At 48.3% G+C, this 14,476-nt stretch overlaps 1 protein-coding gene across 3 annotated transcripts in view; it reads right to left on the bottom strand.

The window, feature by feature from the left end:
- The window catches only part of LOC125449022 (von Willebrand factor A domain-containing protein 5A-like), a 69,339-nt gene that overhangs the window by 40,307 nt on the left and 14,556 nt on the right, over nt 1-14,476 (bottom strand). The window lies entirely within an intron of this gene.

Here is a 14,476-nt window from a genome sequence, read left to right on the forward strand (position 1 = left end):
CAGTCACACAGTCAGTAACCCTTACCCTGCTGAATAAACAGTGACCCAGTACAGTCACACAGTCAGTAATCCTTACCCTGCTGCATAAACAGTGACCCTGTACAGTCACACAGTCAGTAACCCTTACCCTGCTGAATAAACAGTGACCCTGTACAGTCACACAGTCAGTAACCCTTACCCTGCTGAATAAACAGTGACCCTGTACAGTCACAGTCAGTAACCCTTACCCTGCTGAATAAACAGTGACCCCGTACAGTCACACAGTCAGTAACCCTTACCCTGCTGAATAAACAGTGACCCCGTACAGTCACACAGTCAGTAACCCTTACCCTGCTGCATAAACAGTGACCCCGTACAGTCACACAGTCAGTAACCCTTACCCTGCTGAATAAACAGTGACCCAGTACAGTCACACAGTCAGTAACCCTTACCCTGCTGAATAAACAGTGACCCAGTACAGTCACACAGTCAGTAACCCTTACCCTGCTGCATAAACAGTGACGCAGTACAGTCACACAGTCAGTAATCCTTACCCTGCTAAATAAACAGTGACCCTGTACAGTCACACAGTCAGTAACCCTTACCCTGCTGAATAAACAGTGACCCCGTACAGTCACACAGTCAGTAACCCTTACCCTGCTGAATAAACAGTGACCCCGTACAGCCACACAGTCAGTAACCCTTACCCTGCTGAATAAACAGTGACCCAGTACAGTCACACAGTCAGTAATCCTTACCCTGCTGAATAAACAGTGACCCAGTACAGTCACACAGTCAGTAACCCTTACCCTGCTGCATAAACAGTGACCCAGTACAGTCACACAGTCAGTAATCCTTACCCTGCTGCATAAACAGGGACCCCGTACAGTCACACAGTCAGTAACCCTTACCCTGCTGAATAAACAGTGACCCAGTACAGTCACACAGTCAGTAACCCTTACCCTGCTGAATAAACAGTGACCCCGTACAGTCACACAGTCAGTAATCCTTACCCTGCTGCATAAACAGGGACCCCGTACAGTCACACAGTCAGTAACCCTTACCCTGCTGAATAAACAGTGACCCAGTACAGTCACACAGTCAGTAACCCTTCCCCTGCTGAATAAACAGTGACCCTGTACAGTCACACAGTCAGTAATCCTTATCCTGCTGAATAAACAGGGACCCAGTACAGTCACACAGTCAGTAATCCTTATCCTGCTGAATAAACAGTGATCCAGTCCAGGCACACAGTCAGTAACCCTTACCCTGCTGCATAAACAGTGACCCTGTACAGTCACACAGTCAGTAACCCTTACCCTGCTGAAAAAACAGTGACCCCGTACAGTCACACAGTCAGTAACCCTTACCCTGCTGCATAAACAGTGACCCTGTACAGTCACACAGTCAGTAACCCTTACCCTGCTGAAAAAACAGTGACCCAGTACAGTCACACAGTCAGTAATCCTCACCCTGCTGAATAAACAGTGACACTGTACAGTCACACAGTCAGTAATCCTTACCCTGCTGAATAAACAGTGACCCCGTACAGTCACACAGTCAGTAATCCTTACCCTGCTGAAAAAACAGTGACCCGGTACAGTCACACAGTCAGTGATCCTTACCCTGCTGAATAAACAGGGACCCAGTACAGTCACACAGTCAGTAATCCTTACCCTGCTGAATAAACAGTGACCCAGTACAGTCACACAGTCAGTAATCCTAACCCTGCTGCATAAACAGTGACCCAGTACAGTCACACAGTCAGTAACCCTTATCCTGCTGAATAAACAGTGAACCAGTACAGTCACACAGTCAGTAACCCTTACGCTGCTGCATGTACAGTGACCCTGTACAGTCACACAGTCAGTAATCCTTACCCTGCTGAATAAACAGTGACCCAGTACAGTCACACAGTCAGTAATCCTTACCCTGCTGCATAAACAGTGACCCAGTACAGTCACACAGTCAGTAACCCTTACCCTGCTGCATGTACAGTGACCCCGTACAGTCACACAGTCAGTAATCCTAACCCTGCTGAATAAACAGTGACCCTGTACAGTCACACAGTCAGTGATCCTTACCCTGCTGAATAAACAGGGACCCTGTACAGTCACACAGTCAGTAATCCTTATCCTGCTGAATAAACAGTGACCCTGTACAGTCACACAGTCAGTAATCCCTACCCTGCTGAAAAAACAGTGACCCTGTACATTCACACAGTCAGTAACCCTTACCCTGCTGAATAAACAGTGACCCCGTACAGTCACACAGTCAGTAACCCTTACCCTGCTGAAAAAACAGTGACCCCGTACAGTCACACAGTCAGTAACCCTTACCCTGCTGAAAAAACAGTGACCCAGTACAGTCACACAGTCAGTAACCCTCACCCTGCTGAATAAACAGTGACCCAGTACAGTCACACAGTCAGTAATCCTCACCCTGCTGAATAAACAGTGACCCAGTACAGTCACACAGTCAGGAATCCTCACCCTGCTGAATAAACAGTGACCATGTACAGTCACACAGTCAGTAACCCTTACCCTGCTGAATAAACAGTGACCCTGTACAGTCACACAGTCAGTAACCCTTACCCTGCTGCATAAACAGTGACCCCGTACAGTCACACAGTCAGTAACCCTTACCCTGCTGCATAAACAGTGATCCAGTCCAGGCACACAGTCAGTAACCCTTACCCTGCTGCATAAACAGTGACCCTGTACAGTCACACAGTCAGTCACCCTTATCCTGCTGAATAAACAGTGATCCAGTCCAGGCACACAGTCAGTAACCCTTACCCTGCTGCATAAACAGTGACCCTGTACAGTCACACAGTCAGTAACCCTTACCCTGCTGAAAAAACAGTGACCCCGTACAGTCACACAGTCAGTAACCCTTACCCTGCTGAAAAAACAGTGACCCCGTACAGTCACACAGTCAGTAACCCTTACCCTGCTGAAAAAACAGTGACCCCGTACAGTCACACAGTCAGTAATCCTTATCCTGCTGAATAAACAGGGACCCAGTACAGTCACACAGTCAGTAATCCTTATCCTACTGAATAAACAGTGATCCAGTCCAGGCACACAGTCAGTAACCCTTACCCTGCTGAATAAACAGTGACCCCGTACAGTCACACAGTCAGTAATCCTTACCCTGCTGCATAAACAGTCACCCTGTACAGTCACACAGACAGTAACACTTACCCTGCTGCATGTACAGTGATCCCGTACAGTCACACAGTCAGTAATCCTTACCCTGCTGCATAAACAGTGACCCTGTACAGTCACACAGTCAGTAATCCTTACCCTGCTGAATAAACAGTGACCCTGTACAGTCACACAGTCAGTAACCCTTACCCTGCTGAATAAACAGGGACCCAGTACAGTCACACAGTCAGTAATCCTTACCCTGCTGAATAAACAATGACCCAGTACAGTGACACAGTCAGTAATCCTTATCCTGCTGCATAAACAGTGACCCAGTACAGTCACACAGTCAGTAATCCTTACCCTGCTGAATAAACAGTGACCCAGTACAGTGACACAGTCAGTAATCCTTATCCTGCTGCATAAACAGTGACCCAGTAGAGTCACACAGTCAGTAATCCTTACCCTGCTGAATAAACAGTGACCCTGTACAGTCACACAGTCAGTAATCCTTACCCTGCTGAATAAACAGTGACCCTGTACAGTCACACAGTCAGTAACCCTTACCCTGCTGAAAAAACAGTGACCCAGTACAGTCACACAGTCAGTAACCCTTACCCTGCTGAAAAAACAGTGACCCAGTACAGTCACACAGTCAGTAAAACTTACCCTGTTGCATAAACAGTGACCCCGTACAGTCACACAGTCAGTAACCCTTACCCTGCTGAATAAACAGTGACCCCGTACAGTCACACAGACAGTAATCCTTACCCTGCTGCATAAACAGTGACCCAGTACAGTCACACAGTCAGTAATCCTTACCCTGCTGCATAAACAGTGACCCCGTACAGTCACACAGTCAGTAATCCTTACCCTGCTGCATAAACAGTGACCCAGTACAGTCACACAGTCAGTAACCCTCACCCTGCTGAATAAACAGTGACCCAGTACAGTCACACAGTCAGTAATCCTTACCCTGCTGCATAAACAGTGACCCTGTACAGTCACACAGTCAGTAATCCTTACCCTACTGAATAAACAGGGACCCAGTACAGTCACACAGTCAGTAATCCTCACCCTGCTGTAAAAACAGTGACCCAGTACAGTCACACAGTCAGTAACCCTTACCCTGCTGAAAAAACAGTGACCCAGTACAGTCACACAGTCAGTAAAACTTACCCTGCTGCATAAACAGTGACCCCGTACAGTCACACAGTCAGTAACCCTTACCCTGCTGAATAAACAGTGACCCCGTACAGTCACACAGACAGTAATCCTTACCCTGCTGCATAAACAGTGACCCAGTACAGTCACACAGTCAGTAATCCTTACCCTGCTGCATAAACAGTGACCCCGTACAGTCACACAGTCAGTAATCCTTACCCTGCTGCATAAACAGTGACCCAGTACAGTCACACAGTCAGTAACCCTCACCCTGCTGAATAAACAGTGACCCAGTACAGTCACACAGTCAGTAATCCTTACCCTGCTGCATAAACAGTGACCCTGTACAGTCACACAGTCAGTAATCCTTACCCTACTGAATAAACAGGGACCCAGTACAGTCACACAGTCAGTAATCCTCACCCTGCTGTAAAAACAGTGACCCCGTACAGTCACACAGTCAGTAACCCTTACCCTGCTGAATAAACAGTGACCCAGTACAGTCACACAGTCAGTAACCCTTACCCTGCTGAAAAAACAGTGACCCAGTACAGTCACACAGTCAGTAATCCTTACCCTGCTGCATAAACAGGGACCCCGTACAGTCACACAGTCAGTAACCATTACCCTGCTGCATAAATAGTGACCCAGTACAGTCACACAGTCAGTAATCCTTACCCTGCTGCATAAACAGGGACCCCGTACAGTCACACAGTCAGTAATCCTTACCCTGCTGAAAAAACAGTGACCCAGTACAGTCACACAGTCAGTAATCCTTACCCTGCTGCATAAACAGGGACCCCGTACAGTCACACAGTCAGTAACCCTTACCCTGCTGAATAAACAGTGACCGTGTACAGTCACACAGTCAGTAATCCTTACCCTGCTGAATAAACAGGGACCCAGTACAGTCACACAGTCAGTAATCCTTATCCTGCTGAATAAACAGTGATCCAGTCCAGGCACACAGTCAGTAACCCTTACCCTGCTGAATAAACAGTGACCCCGTACAGTCACACAGTCAGTAATCCTTACCCTGCTGCATAAACAGTGACCCTGTACAGTCACACAGACAGTCACCCTTACCCTGCTGCATGTACAGTGACCCTGTACAGTCACACAGTCAGTAACCCGTACCCTGCTGCATAAACAGTGACCAAGTACAGTCACACAGTCAGTAAACCTTATCCTGCTGAATAAACAGTGGCCCTGTACAGTCACACAGTCAGTAGTTTGTTAGCCTGCCGAATAAACAGTGGCCCTATACAGTCACACAGTCAGTAATTTGTTAGCCTGCCGAATAAACAGTGACCCTGTACAGTCACACAGACAGTAACCCTTACCCTGCTGCATGTACAGTGATCCCGTACAGTCACACAGTCAGTAATCCTTACCCTGCTGCATAAACAGTGACCCTGTACAGTCACACAGTCAGTAATCCTTACCCTGCTGAATAAACAGTGACCCTGTACAGTCACACAGTCAGTAACCCTTACCCTGCTGAATAAACAGGGACCCAGTACAGTCACACAGTCAGTAATCCTTACCCTGCTGAATAAACAGTGACCCAGTACAGTCACACAGTCAGTAATCCTTACCCTGCTGCATAAACAGTGACCCAGTACAGTCACACAGTCAGTAATCCTTACCCTGCTGAATAAACAGTGACCCAGTACAGTGACACAGTCAGTAATCCTTATCCTGCTGCATAAACAGTGACCCAGTAGAGTCACACAGTCAGTAATCCTTACCCTGGTGAATAAACAGTGACCCTGTACAGTCACACAGTCAGTAACCCTTACCCTGCTGAATAAACAGTGACCCCGTACAGTCACACAGTCAGTAACCCTTACCCTGCTGAAAAAACAGGGACCCTGTACAGTCACACAGTCAGTAACCCTTACCCTGCTGAAAAAACAGTGACCCAGTACAGTCACACAGTCAGTAAAACTTACCCTGCTGCATAAACAGTGACCCCGTACAGTCACACAGTCAGTAACCCTTACCCTGCTGAATAAACAGTGACCCCGTACAGTCACACAGACAGTAATCCTTACCCTGCTGCATAAACAGTGACCCAGTACAGTCACACAGTCAGTAATCCTTACCCTGCTGCATAAACAGTGACCCCGTACAGTCACACAGTCAGTAATCCTTACCCTGCTGCATAAACAGTGACCCAGTACAGTCACACAGTCAGTAACCCTCACCCTGCTGAATAAACAGTGACCCAGTACAGTCACACAGTCAGTAATCCTTACCCTGCTGCATAAACAGTGACCCTGTACAGTCACACAGTCAGTAATCCTTACCCTACTGAATAAACAGGGACCCAGTACAGTCACACAGTCAGTAATCCTCACCCTGCTGTAAAAACAGTGACCCCGTACAGTCACACAGTCAGTAACCCTTACCCTGCTGAATAAACAGTGACCCAGTACAGTCACACAGTCAGTAACCCTTACCCTGCTGAAAAAACAGTGACCCAGTACAGTCACACAGTCAGTAATCCTTACCCTGCTGCATAAACAGGGACCCCGTACAGTCACACAGTCAGTAACCATTACCCTGCTGCATAAATAGTGACCCAGTACAGTCACACAGTCAGTAATCCTTACCCTGCTGCATAAACAGGGACCCCGTACAGTCACACAGTCAGTAATCCTTACCCTGCTGAAAAAACAGTGACCCAGTACAGTCACACAGTCAGTAATCCTTACCCTGCTGCATAAACAGGGACCCCGTACAGTCACACAGTCAGTAACCCTTACCCTGCTGAATAAACAGTGACCCCGTACAGTCACACAGTCAGTAATCCTTACCCTGCTGCATAAACAGTGACCCTGTACAGTCACACAGACAGTCACCCTTACCCTGCTGCATGTACAGTGACCCTGTACAGTCACACAGTCAGTAACCCGTACCCTGCTGCATAAACAGTGACCAAGTACAGTCACACAGTCAGTAAACCTTATCCTGCTGCATAAACAGTGACCCAGTACAGTCACACAGTCAGTAACCCTTACCCTGCTGAATAAACAGTGACCCTGTACAGTCACACAGTCAGTAATTTGTTAGCCTGCCGAATAAACAGTGGCCCTGTACAGTCACACAGTCAGTAGTTTGTTAGCCTGCCGAATAAACAGTGGCCCTGTACAGTCACACAGTCAGTAACCCTTCCCCTGCTGAATAAACAGTGGCCCTGTACAGTCACACAGTCAGTAATTTGTTAGCCTGCCGAATAAACAGTGGCCCTGTACAGTCACACAGTCAGTAACTTGTTAGCCTGCCGAATAAACAGTGGCCCTGTACAGGCACACAGTCAGTAATTTGTTAGCCTGCCGAATAAACAGTGGCCCTGTACAGTCACACAGTCAGTAACTTGTTAGCCTGCCGAATAAACAGTGGCCCTGTACAGTTACACAGTCAGTAACTTGTTAGCATGCCGAATAAACAGTGGCCCAGTACAGGCACACAGTCAGTAACTTGTTAGCCTGCCGAATAAACAGTGACCCTGTACAGTCACACAGTTAGTAATGTGGTAGCCTGCCGTATAAACAGTGGCCCTGTACAGTCACACAGTCAGTAACTTGTTAGCCTGCCGAATAAACAGTGGCCCTGTACAGTCACACAGTCATTAACTTGTTAGCCTGCCGAATAAACAGTGACCCTGTACAATCACACAGTCAGTAACCCTTCCCCTGCCGAATAAACAGTGACCCTGTACAGTCACACAGTCAGTAACCCTTCCCCTGCTGAATAAACAGTGGCCCCGTACAGTCACACAGTCAGTAACTTGTTAGCCTGCCGAATAAACAGTGGCCCTGTACAGTCACACAGTCAGTAACTTGTTAGCCTGCCGAATAAACAGTGGCCCTGTACAGGCACACAGTCAGTAACTTGTTAGCCTGCCGAATAAACAGTGGCCCTGTACAGTCACACAGTCAGTAACTTGTTAGCCTGCCGAATAAACAGTGGCCCAGTACAGTCACACAGTCAGTAATTTGTTAGCCTGCCGAATAAACAGTGGCCCAGTACAGTCACACAGTCAGTAATTTGTTAGCCTGCCGAATAAACAGTGGCCCTGTACAGTCACACAGTCAGTAATTTGTTAGCCTGCCGAATAAACAGTGGCCCAGTGCAGGCACACAGTCAGTAACTTGTTAGCCTGCCAAATAAACAGTGGCCCTGTACAGTCACACAGTCAGTAACTTGTTAGCCTGCCGAATAAACAGTGGCCCTGTACAGTCACACAGTCAGTAACTTGTTAGCCTGCCGAATAAACAGTGGCCCTGTACAGTCACACAGTCAGTAACTTGTTCGCCTGCCGAATAAACAGTGGCCCTGTACAGGCACACAGTCAGTAACTTGTTAGCCTGCCGAATAAACAGTGGCCCTGTACAGTCACACAGTCAGTAACTTGTTAGCCTGCCAAATAAACAGTGGCCCAGTACAGTCACACAGTCAGTAACTTGTTAGCCTGCCGAATAAACAGTGGCCCTGTACAGGCATACAGACAGTAACTTGTTAGCCTGCCGAATAAACAGTGGCCCTGTACAGTCACACAGTCAGTAACTTGTTAGCCTGCCGAATAAACAGTGGCCCAGTACAGTCACACAGTCAGTAACTTGTTAGCCTGCCGAATAAACAGTGGCCCTGTACAGTCACACAGTCAGTAACTTGTTAGCCTGCCGAATAAACAGTGGCCCAGTACAGTCACACAGTCAGTAACTTGTTAGCCTGCCGAATAAACAGTGGCCCAGTACAGTCACACAGTCAGTAACTTGTTAGCCTGCCGAATAAACAGTGGCCCAGTACAGTCACACAGTCAGTAACTTGTTAGCCTGCCGAATAAACAGTGGCCCTGTACAGGCACACAGTCAGTAACTTGTTAGCCTGCCGAATAAACAGTGGCCCTGTACAGTCACACAGTCAGTAACTTGTTAGCCTGCCGAATAAACAGTGGCCCTGTACAGTCACACAGTCAGTAACTTGTTAGCCTGCCGAATAAACAGTGGCCCTGTACAGTCACACAGTCAGTAACTTGTTAGCCTGCCGAATAAACAGTGGCCCTGTACAGTCACACAGTCATTAACTTGCTAGCCTGCCGAATAAACAGTGACCCTGTACAATCACACAGTCAGTAACCCTTCCCCTGCCGAATAAACAGTGACCCTGTACAGTCACACAGTCAGTAACCCTTCCCCTGCTGAATAAACAGTGGCCCTGTACAGGCACACAGTCAGTAACTTGTTAGCCTGCCGAATAAACAGTGGCCCTGTACAGACACACAGTCAGTAACTTGTTAGCCTGCCGAATAAACAGTGGCCCTGTACAGGCACACAGTCAGTAACTTGTTAGCCTGCCGAATAAACAGTGGCCCTGTACAGTCACACAGTCAGTAACTTGTTAGCCTGCCGAATAAACAGTGGCCCTGTACAGTCACACAGTCATTAACTTGTTAGCCTGCCGAATAAACAGTGGCCCAGTACAGTCACACAGTCAGTAACTTGTTAGCCTGCCGAATAAACAGTGGCCCTGTACAGGCACACAGTCAGTAACTTGTTAGCCTGCCGAATAAACAGTGGCCCTGTACAGGCACACAGTCAGTAACTTGTTAGCCTGCCGAATAAACAGTGGCCCTGTACAGTCACACAGTCATTAACTTGTTAGCCTGCCGAATAAACAGTGGCCCTGTACAGTCACACAGTCAGTAACTTGTTAGCCTGCCGAATAAACAGTGGCCCTGTACAGTCACACAGTCAGTAACTTGTTAGCCTGCCGAATAAACAGTGGCCCTGTACAGTCACACAGTCAGTAACTTGTTAGCCTGCCGAATAAACAGTGGCCCTGTACAGTCACACAGTCATTAACTTGTTAGCCTGCCGAATAAACAGTGGCCCAGTACAGTCACACAGTCAGTAACTTGTTAGCCTGCCGAATAAACAGTGGCCCTGTACAGTCACACAGTCATTAACTTGTTAGCCTGCCGAATAAACAGTGGCCCTGTACAGTCACACAGTCAGTAACTTGTTAGCCTGCCGAATAAACAGTGGCCCTGTACAGTCACACAGTCAGTAACCCTTCCCCTGCTGAATAAACAGTGGCCCTGTACAGGCACACAGTCAGTAACTTGTCAGCCTGCCGAATAAACAGTGGCCGTGTACAGTCACACAGTCAGTAACTTGTTAGCCTGCCGAATAAACAGTGGCCCTGTACAGTCACACAGTCAGTAACTTGTTAGCCTGCCGAATAAACAGTGGCCCTGTACAGTCACACAGTCATTAACTTGTTAGCCTGCCGAATAAACAGTGGCCCAGTACAGTCACACAGTCAGTAACTTGTTAGCCTGCCGAATAAACAGTGGCCCAGTACAGTCACACAGTCAGTAACTTGTTAGCCTGCCGAATAAACAGTGGCCCTGTACAGGCACACAGTCAGTAACTTGTTAGCCTGCCGAATAAACAGTGGCCCTGTACAGTCACACAGTCAGTAACTTGTTAGCCTGCCGAATAAACAGTGGCCCTGTACAGTCACACAGTCATTAACTTGTTAGCCTGCCGAATAAACAGTGGCCCTGTACAGTGACACAGTCAGTAACTTGTTAGCCTGCCGAATAAACAGTGGCCCTGTACAGGCACACAGTCAGTAACTTGTTAGCCTGCCGAATAAACAGTGGCCCTGTACAGTCACACAGTCAGTAACTTGTTAGCCTGCCGAATAAACAGTGGCCCTGTACAGGCACACAGTCAGTAACTTGTTAGCCTGCCGAATAAACAGTGGCCCTGTACAGGCACACACTCAGTAACTTGTTAGCCTGCCGAATAAACAGTGGCCCAGTACAGTCACACAGTCAGTAACTTGTTAGCCTGCCGAATAAACAGTGGCCCTGTACAGTCACACAGTCAGTAACTTGTTAGCCTGCCGAATAAACAGTGGCCCTGTACAGTCACACAGTCAGTAACTTGTTAGCCTGCCGAATAAACAGTGGCCCTGTACAGTCACACAGTCATTAACTTGTTAGCCTGCCGAATAAACAGTGGCCCTGTACAGTCACACAGTCAGTAACTTGTTAGCCTGCCGAATAAACAGTGGCCCTGTACAGTCACACAGTCAGTAACTTGTTAGCCTGCCGAATAAACAGTGGCCCTGTACAGGCACACAGTCAGTAACTTGTTAGCCTGCCGAATAAACAGTGGCCCTGTACAGTCACACAGTCATTAACTTGTTAGCCTGCCGAATAAACAGTGGCCCTGTACAGTCACACAGTCAGTAACTTGTTAGCCTGCCGAATAAACAGTGGCCCAGTACACTCACACAGTCAGTAACTTGTTAGCCTGCCGAATAAACAGTGGCCCTGTACAGGCACACAGTCAGTAACTTGTTAGCCTGCCGAATAAACAGTGGCCCTGTACAGGCACACAGTCAGTAACTTGTTAGCCTGCCGAATAAACAGTGGCCCTGTACAGTCACACAGTCAGTAACTTGTTAGCCTGCCGAATAAACAGTGGCCCTGTACAGGCACACAGTCAGTAGCTTGTTAGCCTGCCGAATAAACAGTGGCCCTGTACAGGCACACAGTCAGTAACTTGTTAGCCTGCCGAATAAACAGTGGCCCTGTACAGTGACACAGTCAGTAACTTGTTAGCCTGCCGAATAAACAGTGGCCCTGTACAGGCACACAGTCAGTAACTTGTTAGCCTGCCGAATAAACAGTGGCCCTGTACAGGCACACAGTCAGTAACTTGTTAGCCTGCCGAATAAACAGTGGCCCTGTACAGGCACACAGTCATTAACTTGTTAGCCTGCCGAATAAACAGTGGCCCTGTACAGGCACACAGTCAGTAACTTGTTAGCCTGCCGAATAAACAGTGGCCCTGTACAGTGACACAGTCAGTAACTTGTTAGCCTGCCGAATAAACAGTGGCCCTGTACAGGCACACAGTCAGTAACTTGTTAGCCTGCCGAATAAACAGTGGCCCTGTACAGTCACACAGTCAGTAACTTGTTAGCCTGCCGAATAAACAGTGGCCCAGTACACTCACACAGTCAGTAACTTGTTAGCCTGCCGAATAAACAGTGGCCCTGTACAGGCACACAGTCAGTAACTTGTTAGCCTGCCGAATAAACAGTGGCCCTGTACAGGCACACAGTCAGTAACTTGTTAGCCTGCCGAATAAACTGCAGCACAAAATAAATTTAACAAATATTTGTTGCTGTGTTACAGTTACTTGAACAAAAACCATGAACTGCACCGCGATATTTGTTGTGACGTTTTGGGTCGGCTGGTTCAAACACAACTGCCTTTCTTGTTCGATTCGGCTGCGAACGATTGCTTCGTTGTATTGTGGATACAACAGTCGAAACGTTTGGTGTCTGTGCACGGCTGGCTGTACCGCCGTTGTGTCTTCACAGAAACATAGAATCCTTCTTGCGTGGCAACAAGCCACTCAGCCTGCCGAGTCCGCACCCCGCCTCTGGAGAACATCCCACCTAAATCCTACCACTCCCCCAAACCACCCCAGCCTATAAGCCCCCACTTCCCTTGGCTCACCCACCTGGCCTGCACACTGATAGGAAATTTCACACAACCAATCCACCTCCCCTCTCAACCGTGCGAGGAAACCCACCACCCGGAGGAAACCCATGTGGGGATGTGCAACCTTCACATGGAGGGTCACCCAAGGGTGGAATCGAACCCAGGTCCCTGGCGCTACGAGGCAGCAGAGCTAACCACCGAGCCACACTCGAAATAACAGCTTCCACCCTGCTTCAGGGATGGACGTGGACCAGACTGCCAGCTGCTCATCCCCACGTGCTCTCACTTGACTACTCAACAATGCCAGTTTTGGTGGTCCGGCATTTTAACGCAGATGTTTGGGTGCTGATCATTCCGAGGCGGTGGCACGTTGCGCCATTCTGACATGGAGGATGGCTAATTGACCCACCGGGTCCACGTGGACTGTTGGCAGAGCCATTCTCCCACTTTATCCCCACTGGCCCTTTCAGCTCAGTTCCTCCAAGCCCTTGTCCTATATCGTGCTGGTGTAATTCCCTGTCTGCGTCCGTTTTATTGGCGGAGGGTCCCAGTTTGTTCCCATTTCCCACGTCTCTCCCGTTCATTCCCTCTTATTGTTTTTTTGCATTGATCCTTAAAGCTGTGTCCCCCAGGTCTTTTATCGTCAGCATTTCCTTATCTGTCTTCCCTAAACCAGCCATAATATGTTGAACCTTCTTTGCTTCGTGTTGTAAAATAGGAGTGTGCATTTCTAAGCTCTCAATTCAGAGCTTCCCCTGGCCATTGCATGTGTTATATGTGAGCGTTTTTGTGTCTCTCTTGATCTGAACTGTCACTAAATTCACGACTTTATAACTCTTACAGAGGTTTATAAAATCACGGGGGTGCAGCTAAGGTGAATGGTAGGTGTTTGTTCTCTAGGGCGGGGGATTTCAGGGGGCGTAGTTTTTTTAAGATTAGAGGAGAAAGATGTCTGGGGCGAGGGTGACGGGTGACTGGGTGAAATCTGGGACACAGGGGTGCAGACATTCCTGATCCGAGGGGCAGACTGAATGGAAAAATCGAGCAACAAGGACAAACAAGTCAGGAAGCTGGGAGAGATAATGGGAACTGCAGATGCTGGAGAATTCCAAGATAATAAAATGTGAGGCTGGATGAACACAGCAGGCCCAGCAGCATCTCAGGAGCACAAAAGCTGACGTTTCGGGCCTAGACTGGGCCTCTCTGTCTCCATCTCAGGCAACCACCTACAAACCGATATCCATTTCAAGCCCACTGTCTCCCACAGCTACCTAGAATACACCTCTTCCCACTCATCTTCCTGCAAAAAGGCCATCCCCTATTCCCAATTCCTTCGCCTCTGCCGCGCCTGCTCCCAGAATGAGGCATTCCACTCCCGAACATCTCAGATGTCCTCATTTTTCAAGGACCACAACATCACCCCTGCAGTGGTCGAGAACATCCTCGAATGTGTTTCCCGCATTTCCCGCAACTCATTCCTCACAGCCCGTCCCTGCAATAACAACCAAAACAGAATCCCCCTCGTCCTCTCGGACCACCCCACCAACCTCCAGATCCAATGCATCACCCTCTGACACTCCCGCCATCTACAATCCGACCCCACCACCAAAGGCACTTTTCCCTCCCCACCCTTATCTGCTTTCCG

Source organism: Stegostoma tigrinum, chromosome 43, assembly GCF_030684315.1.
Source record: "Stegostoma tigrinum isolate sSteTig4 chromosome 43, sSteTig4.hap1, whole genome shotgun sequence".
NCBI lineage: Eukaryota > Metazoa > Chordata > Chondrichthyes > Orectolobiformes > Stegostomatidae > Stegostoma > Stegostoma tigrinum.